At 42.6% G+C, this 19,450-nt stretch overlaps 1 non-coding gene across 1 annotated transcript; it reads right to left on the bottom strand.

Moving 5' to 3' along the window:
• Positions 1-17,779: 17,779 nt before the first annotated feature.
• On the bottom strand, positions 17,780-17,852 carry TRNAK-CUU (transfer RNA lysine (anticodon CUU)). Its single transcript has one exon. It is a non-coding gene; the product is annotated as a tRNA-Lys (tRNA).
• Between the last annotated feature and the right edge of the window lie 1,598 nt (positions 17,853-19,450).

Raw genomic sequence — 19,450 nt, 5'->3', positions numbered from 1 at the left:
CACGATAGTGTGTGAATTCCCTGATAAGGTCACACAAGGCATCATAACTTCTGCATTGCTCTCGCTCTTGTATCACCTGCTCTGAGGGAAGCCAGCTGCCATGCCATGAGGACCGTAAGCAGCTCCATGGAGATGCCCACGTAGTGAGGAACTAAGTCCTCCCACCAACTTGCCAACCATGAGAAGGCACCATTTTGAAAATAGATCCTCCAGCTCTAGTCAAGCCTTCAGATGACAGCCACCCTGGCCAACTGTTTGTCTGCAAGTTCACCCCACTAACCCACTCTGGAATTCACGGGCAGCCCACAAAAATTTTAAAAGAAATGTATTGGCAGAAATATAGCCAGCTGGGACTGAATGAGCAGAGACAGTACAAAAATGAAAAGAGAACTTTGACCCTTCAAACTTCTACAGGCAGGAAGCAGGCTGCAAAACTACTCAGCTGCAAACAGGAGCTACCTTTCATGAGAAAACAAAAATGACTCAGAGTATATAAATCCATGAATCCAGAGGGTGGACCCAAGAAATTTAGTCACTCACTCTAGGTTACAGAGTTAATAAGATGTAGAGTCAGGTTGCAAACTAAAGCAGTCTGGCCCTAGAATCCATGGTCCTCCCTTCTATGTAATGTCATATCTTTAATGGATAGATGGATGGACGGATGGATGATAGATGAATGGGTAGATAAATATAAAAACGGTATAATTTTGGTTCTCTACAATAACTTTTGTATTTTTTATTTATTTTTTTTACAATAACTTTTTTAAATAGCAAGTGTGATCGTATAAATACATAGGAGGTTAGAATTTTAGAGACCCTGACCTGGCATGTGTTGATCTGATGTTTGATTACCTCTATGACCATTCACTCAATAGGGCAGCCTCTGATCTTGAGCCTTTTCTTTGAACACAAAGAAAAATGCCAAGGAAGGTGTTAAAGATAAGGAAAGACAATAACCTTACTAGACCAGGTGTAGAAGTTTGTACTTCATCTTATCTTTAACACCCTGGAGTGGGTCTACCTCTTCAGACTTCATTTTATGCTTCATTCTTATTTTCTTTAGTTTTTTTCTTGCATAGATAGTTATAATGTACATGATCATTCTAAGAAAATCAGAACTGACCAAGAAGCAAAATGAAAACAGAGATTGCCCATAATCCCATTACCAAGAAATAGCCCCTGCTAGCAATGTGGTAGATTTTCTTTTCAGTTTTGTTTGGCTTTGTTTTTCAATGTGCATTATATTTGCATGATCTGTTGAAGGAGCCAGTTTGGTTGTACTTGAACACTTTTTTTGAAAAGGTGTCAGCATCTTTGTTTTTTTCTGGAGAGATTCCTACACCTATAGACGTTTTATTTCTTCTTTCTCAATAGTCTCAATCGTGGACTAATATAAATACACAACAGTGTTTCTTTCACCCCAGGTGGGTTCCAAAGAGTATTACATGGAAATATCTCCTTTAAAATCTTCACCGTCTTTCGTTTTGCTACCAAAAGTCTTGCCTGACACACTGTCTATGCATTATAAGCATAACTAATTAAAAAGTCGATTTACTTAGTCAACCTTTTGTTTGGAGTACGTGACAAATGGTTGACTGGTCATTTCCCTCTGAATTGACTGGATGGTTGGTATTGGGGATTCTTTTTTTCCCTACCAAACTGACAAGTTGTTTGAAATTGTGTGGGTACTGTCTGAATAACCACTCCATCTCATGGAGAAAACTTGGTAAATGATGGATCTTTCCAGATGACCAGAGTGTATATATATGTTTGTAGGCTACTCTGCCTTCCAAAGAGAGATATTTGGAACCAGTATGGGTGGATTAAATGTTTATCTAAATTCACTGCAACCGTGACATATTTTAACATAAAAACTGATGTTTATTGGGCTTTTCCTCAAGAGAGATTCAGGCTTCTGGAAAACAAAGATCAGAGTGCAGAAGTGAATAGCACAGAGAGTGGAGGCCTTCTCTCAGCCTGCCCACCAGATAACCATGGTTACCATCATTCATTTCAATGCTTTACATCGTGACCTATTGAAACAATTTCCGTACCCGCAGGAAAAGTGTGTGTGTGTGTGTGTGTGTGTGTGTGTGTGTAAACTAGAATGCTCACAGTTAAAGGTCATTATTTTGGGGCACCTGGGTGGCTCAGTCACTTAAACATCTGACTTTGGCTCAGGTCATGAACTCAAGGTCCTGGGATCAGGGTCCTGGGATCAAGCCCCCTGTCAGGCTCCCTGCCCCGTGGGGAGTCTGCTTGTCCCTCTCCCTCTGCCTCTCCTCCTGCTTGTGCACTCTCTGTCTCTCAAATAAATAAAAATAAAATATTTTTTTTAATTAAAAAAAAAAAGTGGTTATTTCAAGATGGCAAGATTATGGGTGATTGTTTTTCTATTTCCTGTTGTATTTTCTTCAACAAATATGTGACTTGTATAGTTTTAGAGAACGTACATGGGCTACAAAACTCAATTTAAGGGGTACCTGGGTGACTCAGTTCTTTAGGCATCTGCGTTTGTCTGCAGTCATGATCTCAGGGTCCTGGGATTGAGCCCCACGTCAGACTCTCAGCTCAGTGGGGAGTCTGCTTCTCCCTTTGTCTGCTACTCCCCCTGCTTGTGCTCCCTCTCTCTCTCTCTCTGTCAAATAAATAAATAAATAAAATCTTTTTTTAAAAAAAGAGCCAATTTAATTCATTATATACATGTATTTGTTGTGGTTTATACACTGGAATGTTGGATTCTACACTATGGTATTTCATTATACAGAAGCCTGTGAATGTTGTATTGGTGGACTTTGGTTCTTCAGAAATTCCTCCCCCAAAAAGGAAATGTGTGTGACATGCACTCCGTAACTAACCAGGAAACCATAGTTGTGAAATGCACACACTGAGCGTCTGGTCTCATCTTCATAAGACTATTTCTTCTCTTTCTTCCTCTTCCTCTCTCTCCTCCTCTTCTCCTTCTGCTTCCTTCTTATTTTTCTTTAATATTTTATTTTTATGTGATCTCTACATGCAGCGTAGGGCTTTCAACTTACAACCCCATGATCCAGAGTCACACGCTCCCCAACTGAGCCAGCCAGGTGCTCCTCCTTCTTATTTTCTTTTTTAAGATTTTATTTATATATTTGAGAGAGAGAGACAGTGAGAGAGCATGCAGGGGACGGGCAGAGGGAGAGAGAGAGAGTCTTAAGCAGACTCCCTGTTGAGCAGGAGCCCAGTGAGGGGCTCAACCCCACAACCCTGAGATCACAACCTGAGCGGAGCCCAAGAGTCAGACATTTAACCAATTGTGCCACCTGGGCGTCATCTTATTTTTAATGGAATTAATAGTTGCCATTCTTTCTGGAAGATCTCAGAGCATCAAAATTCTGTTGGAAACAGACAATGCAGAGACTGAGGAAAGTAAACAGCATCACCCGTCACCTTCCCCAGAACCACAAACACCGCTCTGACATGGTAGCAGTTCCTCCTGAAGATGTCAGTTAGATAAACACTCCACCAAGTCGAATTTTGAAGGGTAAACCCGGGTACCAACTAATTTATTCATTTCTGATGGCTTGCATTCAAACATAAAAACAACCACAGTTATTATCACAGTTTTTGAGGGCTAGCGATATTCCAGTGTCGGGATGAAGAACCCTGAGTGCTCGCCAGACCTCCTTTACACTCAGAATTCCCATGTGAGTTAGTAGCTCCCCTATCTCCTGGCTGTGGGACCTCAGGCAAGTTACTTTACCTCTCTGTGGTTCTAGCTCCTCACCCATATAATGGGGACAATCATGCTTTTCATAGGGTTATTGTTGTTCTTTAATGAATTAATACATTCAGGGCATCTAGAACATTGCTGGACACTCTGTAAACTTAGCAACTGTTGTTCTTATTAGCCTCATTAAGAGGCAGAAACTCTTAAAGATCTTAAAGAATGTGCTCAAGGTCGGATGGCTAGACAGGAATGGATTCTGGATCTGAACCCGCCGAATTCCAACATGTGGGGCATTAATATCTAACAGGCCACACAGCAAGTATTTTAGGCTTTGCAGAACAGGCTGTCATTGACCTAACCACTCCATTCTGCTTTTGCAACATGCAAACAAGCCATAGACTATAAATACATAGAAGAATGGGTTTGGCTGTGTTCCAATAAAACTTTATCTACAAAAGTAGGTGGAGGGCCAGATTTGGGCCTTACTTTGCCAATCTCTGTATTTGCTACGTAACAGGAGCCTACAATGGCAGTAGACTCTCAGGCTTTAGCTGCACTGGAAAGAATCACTTCTGGACATACATTTCTTTCTGCTTCTGTCGTGTTTGAATTTTACAGAGGAGCCCGTGTTTAAAAACAGTATTGCTGTAAGTTAGGCAATGCTCTCTTGATTGACAGGGCTAACGCCTGCCTGCTTAAAGCAGATAAACAGAGAGAGGTCAGACATTTAGATTTTTTAATCAATATGGTCTTCTCTTGGTAATGTTTAATTGCATCCCTTTGCATTGGCTTTTAAAGTCCTTTGAGAATGAACATTGTCAGCATTGAGTTTCTTTGTCAATACCTAGATCCATGGGGGTCTTTTTTCCCTATGGGTGAGTTTTGACAAGTGTGAGATTAAGGCCAATCTTGGAAGCTTTCTGGAATTTTTTGGTGTTTGGAGATACTAAAAGTTTGCATTTCGAAAGTCGAGGCTGTTCTAGATAACCGGGAATCCCAGATCTGTGTGATACACTGGAATGTTTGATTCTACGCTATTGTATTTCATTACACAGAAGCCTGTAAAATGTTCTATCGGTGGACTTTGGTTCTTCAGGAATTCCTTCCCCGAAAAGGAAATGTGTGTGACATGCACTCACCACCAATACTGTCTTCCCAGCTTCAAATATTAAATTTTAAGGGGAAGCGAGAAAACCTGGGAGAAAGGCAGGGAGAGGGAGACAGAAAAAAAAAAAAAAAAAAAAAGCTGTGGTTATACTTTTACCCTCTTAATTCATCTCCCTTATAGAAGACTCCACCCGGAAAGTTAACTATTCACATTATAGATAATACAGTGAAATTTGATCACTTGAACTAACAGAAATGGTTTAACTGGTTAATCAGCCTCATCCCTTATCTCCACACTCACCTTCCCTCTCCTATTTTGAAAAATAAACAGAGGACTTATGAGAAGTTGGGTGGGTCCCTTGGGGGTATTGGAATATCTGTGTTGGGGCGGAATCGTTGTCAGAGTGAAATGGAGAAGGAAAAAGACAATAACCACCAGGTGCTATCATGAGAGATGAAGGAAGCCCTCCCGCCCTGTCTTCACATTTACAAAGGGTCTAAAATGTGGACTTTTGACATTATCTTCAGAGTCCCACTCTGAGTCACAGAAAAAGGCAGGGAAGACTGAAACCGGGTAGTGTTTTCCATACACCTCTTCCTCCCCAAAATATCCCTGTGCTCAGTCCAACACCCTCATTTGTAATATCGATGCATATGTCAAATGCGAGCTTATTACTTTATAGTCCTCACAAGCTCCTAAGCTTTCTTTGTACTATTTTTACTTTTCACGAGGACAATTTTCAAGTATGCAAAAAAGTACAGAGAGTAGTGTGTATCCATGCACCCACACCCATGGTCTAGATGTAATACTCATCGACATTTTGCCATAGTTGCCTCATCAATCATTTCTTTTTTCCTTGAGCCATTCGAATGATAGACATCATGACTTTTATCTCTACGTCCCTCAGGTTGTGACTATAAAACAATAGGGAGGTGTTTTTTTTTTCAAATCCCATCACAGTTTTCCCCAAAATAGCCTTTATACCAGGTTTATTCAAGCCAGGATCCCCAATCAAGGACCATGAATTACATGGGGGTTGTTGTATGTCCTGTGGCCCTTGTAAAATCCGGAATACCCCTCACTCCTACCCCACAGTCTTTTTTTTCTCCATGATATTAATGTTTTTGAAGAGTCCAGGCTAGCTGTCCTGTTCAATAATCTGCCTTCAGGAAGATTTCATAAAGTTTAAGCTTGTGTCTCATCACCCAAGCACAGTAGATAGCACAGATGAATGCATGTTTTATTTTGTTTTTTAGAGAGAGAGAAAGAGCACACACATGTGAGCAGGGTGGGGGATAGGGAATAGAGGAAGAAGGAGAGAGAAACTCTTAAGCAGTCTCCATGCTGAGCCTGGAACCTGGGATGGGGCTCCATCTCACAACCCTGAGGTCGTGACCCGAGCCCAAACCAAGAGTCCAACCCTTAACCGGCACCCTCTGCATTGCTTTTTAGGATTCTTTTTTTTTTTTTTCCTTTTCTTGGGGGGGAGGTCTGTTAAAAGTTATAACTGCATACATTTAAAATATTCTACAGTATTGTATACCACACAGTTTGTTTCATGTTTTTTGAAGATTTTATTATTTATATGAGAGGGAGACAGCAAGAGAGTACATGAGCAGAGAGGGGAGGGAGAGGCAGGCTCCCGCTGAGTAGGGTGCCCGACCCACGGCTCAAGTGGGGCTCAATCCCCAGACTCTGGGATCATGACCTGAGCTGAAAGCAGACACTTAACCAACTGAGCCACCCAGGTGTATATCACACAGTTTAGTTGTAATGCTATACTTTTAATTGTTTCTGTATATATATAAAATATAATTATATATAATATAATACATACATATTACATATTATTATATTAATTAATAGCTATGATTGTATATTATATATACAGAATATTCTGTATTACATACACAGAACATATTATGCATTCTGCATACAATTTGTACAGAATGTATATAAACTGTGCATATTTAGAATGTATATGTACAGAGAATCTCAAGAAATGGAAGTGACATGTGACCCTCATAGCCACTGACTATATGTTCAAAGGTAAATGTGGGCTCATCCTTTTTTTTTTTTTTTTTTAATTTTTATTTATTTATGATAGTCACAGAGAGAGAGAGAGAGAGAGAGGCAGAGACACAGGCAGAGGGAGAAGCAGGCTCCATGCACCGGGAGCCCGACGTGGGATTCGATCCCGGGTCTCCAGGATCGCGCCCTGGGCCAAAGGCAGGCGCCAAACCGCTGCGCCACCCAGGGATCCCAAATGTGGGCTCATCCTAATGTGAGGTGTTCTGGTTCACTCCATTCATCGTTATTTATTTCCAGGCATGTAATATAGTCATTCCTCCATCCAGAGCTAGCTGCCCTGGGGCACATCACCTGCAATATGAATTTATTTCCAGCTCTGCCGGACTGTTTTGGCCATGTCTGCACCGATACTGTCCTAATGCTTTGACAATCATTTCCTGGAGATTAAGCTGAATTATTTAGCCAGCAGCTTATGACTCATTTTTTCCCTTGTCACCTTAATTTCATGCCAACCTTTTCTGGGATGGAAGAGTTTTCCTCCTTCAGTACAAAAGCCCTCTGCTTGGGGTTAGTGTAGATTCTAATCTGTGTCACCTGGAAGGATTATTTGATCTGGAAAGGTCAGCTGAGCCACCCTAGATGGGATGAGCTACATCAGCAGTGGTTGTATTAAGCCATTAAGTGCTGGGGTGGTTTGTTATGAAGGAAACAGAGCTGATTTTTGAAAATGTTAAATTAATTGCTAACATTGAAAACTTAGTCCCATTCACGTAAGAATTCGGATCACTGGTTCTTTTGGCAAATGGGCAGGTGTGGCCACACTAGGCTTGCTCACACACATGGCTATAGGTAACTGGCTGAGACCAAGGTGGTAGGCCACTCCCACTTCTGCTACAGAGAGGGAAGCAGAAGCCCTTAGAGGGCCAGGTAGGGTCCCCCAACAAAACATATTGAACATTATGCACCAGGCACAGGATTAAGCAAAAACAGACACAGTGCCTTCCTTTGAATATTCTAGAAGGTGAAATAGATAGTAGTCAAGTGGACAGATATTAATTGTTCGACAAATAGTGACTGAGCCCTACCAGGTGCTAGACACGCTAGCAGGAGATAGAGCAATGAATGAAGCAAAGTCCCTGATCTCATGGCACTCACAGTGGGAGGCAGAAGGGGGGGTAGGCGGGGAGAAAGGGCAGGGACAGAGACAAGAAACAAAATAAGTGAAACAAATAACCCATTAGATAGCAGTATGAGCTATGGATAAAATTAGTAGAGAGGGGAACCAGGATCAATGGGTAGGGATTGCCATTTTATAGCAAGAGGTTGGCAAAGGTCACAGAGAAGGTGTTTTTGGGAGGGAGGGAGGAAGGGAGGTAACTGAGGGAAACTGCTGCAGGCCCAGGGAACCACCAGTGCAAAGGCCCAGTGGTGGGATCAGGCCTGGGGTACTTGCGGAGTGAGGAGGCCAGTACGGCCAGAGGAGCTAGCAGGACAGAGTGCCAGAGGAGCCACGGCCAGGGAGTCCGGGGGGCCAGCTTCTCCTGCACTGCACAGATGGACCGTGTCACCAGCCTACATCCTCACAGGCACCCCCTGCCTGCTATTGGGTAGAAGTTGGGAAGAGGGCAGACGGAGGCAGGAGAGTGCAGCTAGGAAGCCACTGCTGTACCTGGCCTGGGGCCGGATGAGCGCTCTGCGAGGGAGAGGATGGTCACTTCTGAACATTTGGATGGCGGAAGTGGATGTGTGGGTTATATGGGGACGACAGAGAAGGAGAGGAGCCAAGGAAGTCCCCTTGCTTTCAACCAAGGGGTAGGAGGGAGCTGCCAGGAGCCAAGCTAGAGAATCCTGGAAGAGCAGCCGGTGTGGGGGACACCAGGAGTTTGGCTTTGAACATGTTGTTACCTTTGGGGGGCTTTTCTGGGCCTAAGCAGAGGTGCCCAGAAGGCAGTGGCTACTCAACCCCAGAGATCAGGACAGGGGTGATCTGGTGCTTTTTTTTTTTTTTTAAGATTTTATTTATTTATTCATAAGAGACACAGAGAGGCAGAGACACAGGCAGAGGGAGACGCAGGCTCCCTGTAGGGAGCCTGAGGCAGGACTCGACCCCAGGACCCTGGGATCATGACCCAAGCCGAAGGCAGATGCTCATCCACTGAGCCACCCAGGCGCCCAAGCTGGTGCTTTGCCCAATGGACAGTTGGCGTGTACAGCCGTGGAGGCCAGATGAGACCATGAACAGAGTGGGCGCCACCAGAGAAAATAGAGTCCCAGGACTGGGCTCTGGGCACGACAGCATGACAAGGGCCGGAAATGAGGTAGAACCAGCATGAGAGGCAAAGGAGAGGCTTGTGATCTGATAGAGGGGAACCAAGCAAATGTGATGTTCGGGAAGCCCAGACTGTGTTTCAAGGCGGGTATTATCAGGTTGAGGGCTGCCGGCAGGATAAGAAAGACGATCTCAGAGAATTAATTGACCATTGAATTTAACAGGGTGGAAGGGTCCGTCTCTTCCAGTCTCTGGCTTCATCCCCCTTCAGTTAGCAAAATCATCCATCCATTCATTCAAAATCTAAATCAAACACTGTGCCAGCCGGTCTCCCGGACGGCCCCCAATGCTTCCTGCCTCCCATCCAGAATAGGACAGGCCTGTTAACTGATAGGATATTGCAGGAATAAGGGTGTATGACTTCAGAGACCAGGTCTTAAAAGACATGAGTCTGGGATGAGTAGTGGTGGTTTTGCAACGTGGTGAATATACTAAAAACACACTGAATTGTGTACTTTACAAGGGTAAATTTTGTGGTATGTGAATTCATCTCAAAGGTAGAAAAATATGTATGTGTGTGTGTGTACATACATATAATAGTAACAATTGAGATGATGTGACTCAGATAGTCACACCAGTTACCACAATAAATGTAAATAAAATGAGTTATTCTACTTGACCAAAAAAAGTCATTGTCAGGATGCCTGGGTGGTTCAGTGGTTGAGCATCTGCCTTCAGCTCAATGGTGATCCTAGGGTCCTGGGATCAAGTCCCACATTGGGCTCCCTACAGGGAGCCTACTTTCTCTGCCTATGTCTCTGCTTCTCTCTGCATCTCTCATGAATAAATAAATAAAATCTAAAAAAAAAAAAAAAAAGGCATTGTGGCTCCCAGCCTGCTCTCTCTCAGGCCTCACTGGTGCCATGTTGTGAGGACACTCAAGCAGCCCCGTGGAGGGGTCCACATGGTTGTGCCATCTGGAAGGAGGGCCTTCCTCCCCTGGACAAAGCTTCAGATGACAGCACTCCAACCCCTACTTTACAGGGAACTACTGGCCAGAGCCACCTGAATAAGCCACTCCTAAATTCCTGACCCATAGAAACTATGAGATAATAAATGTTTATTGCTTTAAGACACTAAGTTTTTAGGTCATTTGTGACACAGCAATAAACAATACAAGCACCGACTCTGCTCTAGGCTCTGGCAATGGGAAAATGAGAAAGGCATATGATTGCCTCATGGACCTTGTCTCCATTACTGCACTCATCCCAGTGCGGGTTGTATCCCTGTTATCCCCACTTTCCAGGTAAAAGAACAAAGACCAAGCAAGAATAATGACATTGACCACTGTACGACTCCTAACACAGGGAGACAAGGGCTGTGACAGCTGCCTGAATTCAGGGCTGTACAATTGCAGAGGATGCAGCTTTTATCTTAGTTGAAAAGTATCACCAAGAGCTTGGGGTGCCTGGGTGGCTCAGTCAGTTAAGTGTCTGACCCTTGATTTTGGAAGGTCGTGATCTCAGGGTCATGGGATCGAGCCTCACTGTTGGGCTCCACGTGTTCAGCGGAGAACCTGCTTGAGATTCTCTCTCTCCCTCTCCCTCTGCTGCTGCTGCCACTCTCGCTAAGTAAATAAATAAAATCTTTAAAAAATAAAGTTAACCAAGAACAGAGGAGGTACACACCTGTCAGAATGGTTGAAAATCAACAACCCAAGAAGCAATAGATGTTGGCAAGGATTTGGAGGAAGGGGAACCCTCGTGCACTGTTGGTGGGCATGCAAACTGCTGCAGCTGCTCTGGAAATCAGTATGAGGGCTTCTCAAATAGTTAAGAATAGAACTACCCTACAATCCAGCAATTGCACTACTAGGCATTTACCGAAAGAATACAAAAACACTAATTCCAAGGGATACATGCACCCCAATATTTATAGCAGCATTATCTACAATTGCCAAATTATGGAAACAGCCCAAGTGTCCATCGATTGATGGAATAAAGAAGATGCGAAATATATACATATATCTATCTCACGTGGAATATTACTCAGCCATAAAAAAGACTGCAACCTTGGCATTTGCAACAACGTGGACAGAGTTGGAGAGTATAATGCTAAGTGAAGTAAGTCAATCAGAGAAAGACAAAAATGGTATGATTTCACTCATATGTGGAATTTCAGAAACAAAACAAACGAGCAAAGAGAAAAAGAAAGAAGCAAACCAAGAAACAGACTCTTAACTATAGAGAACATGCTGATGGTCCCTAGAGGGGGGATGAGGGGAGGAGGGTGACGGGGATGAAGGAGGGCACTTGTCATGATGAGCTCCAGGCGATGGATGGAAGTGCTGAATCGCTATATTGTATACCTGAAACTAATATCATACTGCGGGTTAACTCACTGGAATTTAAATAAAAATCTGAAAAAAAAAAAAAAAAAAAGAAGGAGAACAGGGGAGGTATAACCAAATACTGGAGAAGTATGACTTCAAAGCTTCTTGAGATGTATCCATACTAATATCTATACCCACATCCACACCCACATTCACCTCCACATCCACATCCTTATCTATCCATAGATAGAACTCTCAAAAATAAGAAACAAGGAGATTATGGAAGATTTTGCATCTTTAAAAAGTGTTTTCTGCAGAAAAATCTCATTATCTGTTCCATCGTTTCCTTCAAGTCCCAATTCAAATGTTACCTTGCTGATGGAACCTTACTGGAGATACTCCCATAATGAATTATCTATTCACTGAAAAACATTTATTGAGCACCTACTATATACCAGGATTTTACAAGGAGTCAGGAACACATCAGGGAACTTTCCAGCCCTCGAGAACTAGGATCAGTATCTAATTGGGAGGTTTGCTGACAAGTACAACAATTTGAATTCCACAAGCAGAAAAGTATACCAGGAGATGCTATATAGCTTTATGGCAGGGAATGCTACATTTGGAGAAAGGCAGAGCAGAAGGCGATGTTGGGGGGAAGAGGGTAAGGGTGGTGGTGGTATAATGGCTACAACCCTTAAAAGATCAGGGATTGTTTCATGGGCAAAGTGACATTTGAACTGGGTTTTGAAGGCTGTGTTAGTGACAAAGAAGTGGCCATGGACACTGTGCTATCTTGTTCTCCTGGCATTACTGAGCCATAACTGACAAATAAGAATTATGCATGCTTGAGGTGTACAATCTGATGATTTGATACATGTGTGCAATGTGAAACGATTACTGCAATCAAAGTGATTAACACCTCCATCACCCCACAGAATTATCACATTTTTCTGTTTTTAATGTGAGAAATCACCATACATTTCACAAAAGAAGCATCACGTGGGTACACTCGCGTGTGGCAGATCAAGACAAAGCTTGTCCCCAAGGCTCCCAGGTCCATGTGAAAAAAGAATTATTACATAAAATTTGCTTTTCTCTTGTTTTTTTTTTTTTTGTTTTGTTTTGTTTTGTTTTGTTTTTGTTAAAGATTTTATTTGAGAAAGAGAGAGAGCATGCAAGCGAGCACGAGTGGTGGAGAGGGAGAAGCAGGCTCCCCGCTGAGCAGGGGCTCGAACCCAGGACCTTGGAACCATGACCTGAGCGAGCCAAAGGCAGCTGCTAAGCCCCCTGAGCCACCCAGGCACCCCTTCTTTTCTCCTGTTAATCTGCCTGGTCTCAAATTCATTCTCATGCCCAGAGACCCTACAAGGTAGACAAAGAGTTTTGCCTTCCCTACAGTATTATCTTGCTTAGTTAACAGCCATATTTCATTGTCTTCCAAGTGAAACATTGTTAACATTGCCTTCTATGCTCTGTCCTTAGATGCTGTGCCAGCCAAAAGGGAACCATAGTCAAGGATTTAAGTCCATCCGAGCTGCTGGCCTGAGTCTTCCCAGGTAGGAGTGATAGGAGAAGGTCACATTTATGATAAATTGTCTTAGGATGGGCAGTCAGAGACTGAAAGGATGGATTAGCTCTGGAGAGGGGTGGAGCTGCGGAGACCAGCTCTGCGGGGCCCTAGAAGCCTGGACCTCCAGCCCTCCTTCCATTCTCTCCAACCCCACTGCTCTGTGGTCCACTGGCACCAACCCCCACACCCTACACTCTCCCGCTCTTCTGTGGCCAACCCAGCTCTGGGGAATACAGGAGCACAGCAGAGCCTCACTGGTCACAATCTATGGAAAATCTAAAGCAACCGTAGCTCCCACCTATTGAAAATTGTCCTCAACATGCCATATATACACATGTACGTGTATAAACTATTGCATGTGTAATGTGATACACGCACTATGTAGATGCATAAATAGATGCATGCAATGTTATGCACATGTGTATCCTTAAGATAACCCAACAAGGTAGGCACTGCTATTAGCCCCATTTTATAAATGAAGAAATGAGATACAGAGAGTGAAGGAACTTGGCCAACACCAAGGCGGGGGGAGGCTTGGGTTTGGCCCTGGACAATCACATTCCAGACTCCACAGACTTAACCACTATGCCATACACTGAAAGGGTTATGAACAGGTGAGGGATGTCATCAGAAAGCTTTTTAACCTGGTACACATTTGATTTGAAATATCAATGCATCTGAGAATATCTCAAGCCACCAATTCAGATTTCATATTTTTAATACCAAAATATTACACAAATATCAATATTGTAGTTCTTAGAACAAGCACCATATACAAGGATATTAAAATCTCCCAAAATGGCTCTGTAACGAGTACTCGCGAATTACAAATGAAATTTCAAAGGGGAGAAGGGTGCCTCTTGAGTAGAGTCCCAGACACAGGATGTGGTCGGGTAAAGGATTGTGATTCCACAGAAGTCTTTTCACTGTGTTTGTCCACGAAGAGGGAACCCATAATCTGCGATTTTATGCTTGCGCATGTCCCCCTTTTGATACACTTGCAGGGCTCCTATGGGGCAAGCTCCAGGCCAGGCTGTAAAAAGGCATTGTCCCCAGAACATATTTAAATTTCAAATACATGCCTAATAAACCCAAGCCCTGTGCTGATTAAATTCTCTGCATAGCTTGAAGGGTCATTTCATCTCTCTCCAGCCCGTTTGGAGTTTTGCACTGGACTTTCGTCCCACCTCCCTTCTGCCCCCAAGCCTGTCTTCCTTTTTCCTCTGCAATCGGCTAGTGGCAATTGGCCTAAAAGATATACCTTTCTGCTCTGGTTTGGTTTAAAAAGGCATTAATCTTGGTTATGGGGAATACTCTATGCTAATGTGTGTTTTATTTTCAGCAAGTCTTATTGATCTGCACTTTCCATTCTTCCTTATTAACGTCCAGCAGCCCAACTTTTAAAGGGTCAAATTTCAAAGAGACTACATCCTCTCCTTGGGAAGTACTCCCCCTCATATTTCTGGAAATACAAGTAGGCCGTCTGCCACTGATCCATATGCATGGATCGGTTCAGGCGAACATCGCGTGGTTTCAGGGCCCTGAATCTAAGGGTACCCAAAGGAGAATTTCTCAAGGTCACTGGAAAGCTGTTTTGAGAGCTAAGGGGGAGAAAAACGTTAAAATCACTTCTTCTAAATCCAAGATCTCTATTTTTCTGTTTTGGAACTACTTCAGCTGAACATTTCAATACTTGCCTGATCCCAATGCTGTTTATAGAAATGCTATGGATAGCAATTCCAAGAGTGGTCATTTCAGGGATGATTGCTAAGGGCAGCAAAAGAAAATGAAAAGCTGAAGGATTATTCCAACTTCAGAACTTATCTTTCTAAAGTAAATTTCTTAACTAATATTTAAAAATATGGGCAGCCCGGGTGGCTCAGTGATTTAGCGCCGCCTTCGGCCCAGGGTGTGATCCTGGAGACTGGGAATCGAGTCCCACGTCGGGCTCCCTGCATGAAGCCTGCTTCTCCCCTGTCTGTGTCTCTGCCTCTCTCTCTCTGTGTCTCTCATAAATACATAAAATAAAATACTTTTTAAAATTTTTAAAATAAAAATATTAATTTTTAATATTACAGGAAGATTGCAAAGACGGTTTTGAGAGTTCTCGCATGCTCTTCACTCAATTTCCACTAATTTTAGCATCTTATATACAATGGTCCATTTGTCAAAATTGGGAAATTAACATTGGTGAAGTACCATTGACTAGGGATGCCTGGGTGGCTCAGCAGTTGAGCATCTGCCTTCAGCCCAGGGCGTGATCCTGGTGCCCCAGGATCGAGTCCCGCATCGGGCCCCCGCATGGAGCCTGCTTCTCCCTCTGCCTGTGTCTCTGCCTCTCTCTCTGTATCTCTCATGAATAAATAAATGAAATCTTTAAAAAACAAAACAAAACAAAAAAAACACTGACTGAAGTCTGGGCTTCATTATGATTTCATCTGTTTTCCACTGCTGTTCTGTGTTCTGTTCCAGGGTCCAGTCCAGTGTATCACATCACATTTTTCATGATATTTTCCTAATTTTATTTTGTTTTCGGCACTTTTTTTTTTTTTTTTTGCCACTCAATTTTAAAAAAAATCACTGGACAGTGGATTTTTGAAAAGAATCCTAAAGTCTATTTCTTCTAGTCATTCCTAAATGGTAGTAACAAATCTCACTAGTGATACACAGGAGATCATTTTAGGTAGTAAAATGCTGAATGTTTTTAATTTAAATAATTATATATATATACTTTAATGGCTTTTAGAAAAATATGTAACAAGCCAAGAAGACCATCTTACAGATATTATTTCCAAGGATGAGGCTCAATGAAAAAAGTGAGCCCTTATAAAGATAGCTTAAAGGAAAATATTAAGCAAGTTACTGAACGAGAGGATTCATAGGTGAAGGAAGGCTGGAGTTTGGAAACACTGATCACTTTCAAACCCTTCCTGATATACATGAGGGAAACTGAGGCCCAGGAAGGAGGTGGCTTGTCCTCTGTGGGTCCTGCCTCTCTGCAGACCCAGGGAACTGAGTGGACCTGTGCATCCTGCTGGGCAGTGGGTGCAGTTATGGGCATGAGGTCATTCTGGTCTGTGAGACAGGAGAGCAAATCCACCAGAGGCTTCAAGAAGGTTTTCCTCCATCTTTAAAGGGGACCCAGTCACCCACAGTGGAGCGGATCCATCAGCCACGGTGCCTCCATGAGAAAAAGGCTCCACGGGAACGAGGAATATGTGTTTATGTACCCCACAACCTAGGGATCACCAAAGCTTGCTGTCCTGAGGAAAAGGCGGGGAGAAGCGTGTCTGGTATGTGTGCTGCTGTCCATCTAAGATGGCCCGGGACCCAAATACATATATGTGTTTGCCTATATTAAAAAACAAATAATGAAAAAAAATAATAAAAATAAAAAACAAATAATAGAAAAATGAACGAAAAACTTTTAAAAACTGGTTACCATTATGGAATGGGAAAAGAAAGCAGAAAGTCAGGCCAGAACCTTCTCTGAAAATGTTTTACTTTTTTTTTTTTTTAAATGTTTTACTTTAGTCTCATTTAAGTATCTTGCCTAATGAAAACTTAAGTTCAGTTCTTAAGAAAGCAATCCCTAAAATTTGAAAACAGAATTAAAAAATTAAACAAAGGGAGTGCTTGGGTGGCTCAGTTGGTTGGACATTTGACTCTTGGTTTCAGCTCAGGTCATGATCTTGGGGTCATGGGATCGAGCCCCATATAAGGCTCTGTGCTCAGTGGGGAGTCTTCGTGGGATTCTCTCTCTCCCTCTGCCTCTGCCCCCACTCTAAAATAAATAAATAAAATGTTTTTTTTAATAAAATATTTTTAAAAACATTAAAGAACCTAACTGCATTTACTCAGTAGCATAACCACACACAGGGGAAAGATGTCAAGAGACTTAATACACATAATTCGGCTGTATATCTTTGGTGCTCTAAGGACAAAAGGAACTGCAGATAATGAATCTTTAGAACTATTTTTCCAAGGGCACCTGACTGACTCACTCGGTGGAGTGTGTGACTCTTGATCTCAGGGTCGTAAGTTCAAGCTCCACATCAGAGATTACTTAAATAAAAACTTTTTAAAGAAGAGAACTTAAACATCTATTTTTCCAGAATCATCAGATTGTTGGTAGTCAGGCTGATACTGCTATTCTTAGATGGTTATGTATGTATGGTGGGATAAAACAAGTATTTGTCTCCTAGGTTAAATAATTATCTGGGGGGGGGGAGGAGCCTTTTAAGCACAATCTTCTTGCTCATTAATGTGTATTTCTTCTATAAAATGTTGGAGAAGGCAAGTAACCTTCATGAAAACTGCCCCATAGTCTCATTGTTCAAAGAGAGCTGGTGTAACAATTGAATATCTTTAAGTTGTCTTCCTCTGTGTGCCTATGTATTTCTTTTATAAAACACATCATTCTGAATATATGTTCAGTAACCCATTTTTCAAATTTTTTTGTGACTGCATGAAAATCTTTTCATTTCCCTCAAGGGTGATTCTGCATCTGCTAGATTGTAAATGCCACGAGGGCAGAGCCTTTGAACAGTATTTCTCCAACTTATTCCCATACCCCAATCTCACATTTTGCACCATATACATATAACATCTATTCAAGCATTTACTTAATGCTTCCCTTTAAAGCAACTCACATTTTGTTCTTAGCCTAACCTTATGCAATTGTCTTCTTGAAATTATAGCCTTGATAAACTAGCTATTCATTCTTCTTCTTGTTTTTAAGATTTTACTTTTTAGCTCTACACCCAATGTGGGACTCGAACCCACAACCCCGAGATCAAGAGTTGCATGCTCTACCGACTGAGCCAACCAGGTGCCCCTAGCTATATGTTTTTCTAATATGAATTAATGTAAATACATAACTAATACAACCCAAATGTTGGTGTGGGTATGGTTGTTGGTCATCTTGTATACACCCAGAGGTGTGTATGCCACATCTTGACAAAGTTCTATAGCATCGTGCTTAGATTTTAGATTGCATTATCAACTTTGTATATGTGCCTTCATTCTCTGAGCTTTAACACACTTTGAGAGAGTTGTGTGACCACCACACAATTAGGACACAGAAGAGTTCCTTCTGCCCCCCCAGATTCCCTCCTGCTGCCCCTTTGTAGACGTCTCTCCTCTGCACAGCCCACGGTCTCCTACTGTTGGGTCATCAAGTTGTTTCCTAGTTTTCTCTTTGATGATTAACTTGCTTCCTTTCGGCACTGTTGTGTTTGAAGCCCTCTGGGATAGCTTCGGATTGTAAGCAATCTGGGGCTTTAAGCACTTATATAAATACCCAGACAGACATAACTTACCTGGTTTTTCTTCTATTTCAATTCTCTGTCTCCCTCAAGATTTTATGCATTCATAAGGAAGTCATGGTCTCTCTTGTTTCTGAGCACAATCAAACGAAGGCAAACGGTGTAAACAACTCAAAGACGGAGTATCTCAGATCGAATACACAACACACTTGGAAGCCTGATTTTGGTTTGAGGCTTCTCTCTTTTATTCCCTCCGTTCTTCCCTGGGCTCTGGCAGTAGGCAATCCAGCCCTTATGCTAACAGTGCTACCCAGCATGTGGGCCACCTCTGCACTAGCCTGTGTCCCTGAGAGACATCACTAATCAATCACGGCCCCTTCAACTGAGCCCCTCTCAACCCAGCATTCCAGGCAGTGGGCTGGAGGTAGCCCACCAGGTGACAAGTCTTTGCTGTCCTATTTCAGTCTCCTGTTAAGGTCGAAGTAATGTCTCTATCTTGACCTGCTGGGTCTCTTAGCCCGCATACGGTCAACCTTCACAGCTGAGTTCACTTATCCCCCAGTGTAGAAGCAGGTCCAATCCCAGCTTAGTGCTGGGAGGAGGGTGTGACTAGAAAGGGTGGCACAAAGTAGTCCTTTGGGGACTGTTCTGTGTTCTTGACTGTGGTGACAGTTATACAAATCGGTGTATGTGTTAAAACACAACAAAATGCATACCCCCCATAAAAAAGAAAAGTTAATATTAAAATGCTAAGGTAAGTGAAAGTAAGGTGCTATTATTCCAGAGGTGATTTCGAATCTATTCTTATTTATTTATTTAAAATTTTTTATTTTAGGGGAACTCTGGATAGCTCAGTGGTTTAGTGCCTGCCTTCAGCCCAAGGCATGGTCCTGGAGTCTCGGGATCAAGTCCCACATTGGGCTCCCTGCATGGAGCCTGCTTCTCTCTGCCTGTGTCTCTGCCTCTGTCTCTCATGAATAAATAAATTAAAATCTTTAAAAATAATAATAAATAAATAATTTTTTTATTTTATTGGGGCACGTGGGTGGCTCAGCAATTGAGCGTCCGCCTTTGGCTCAGATCGCGATCCCAGGGTCCTGGGATGGAGTCCCATATCAGGCTCCCCACAGGGAGCCTGCTTCTCTCTCTGCTTATGTCTCTGCC

The sequence above is a fragment of the Canis lupus genome, chromosome 26, assembly GCF_048164855.1.
Source record: "Canis lupus baileyi chromosome 26, mCanLup2.hap1, whole genome shotgun sequence".
NCBI lineage: Eukaryota > Metazoa > Chordata > Mammalia > Carnivora > Canidae > Canis > Canis lupus.
Note: the sequence above shows the minus strand (reverse complement) of the source record. Positions and strands in the feature narration are given on the sequence as shown.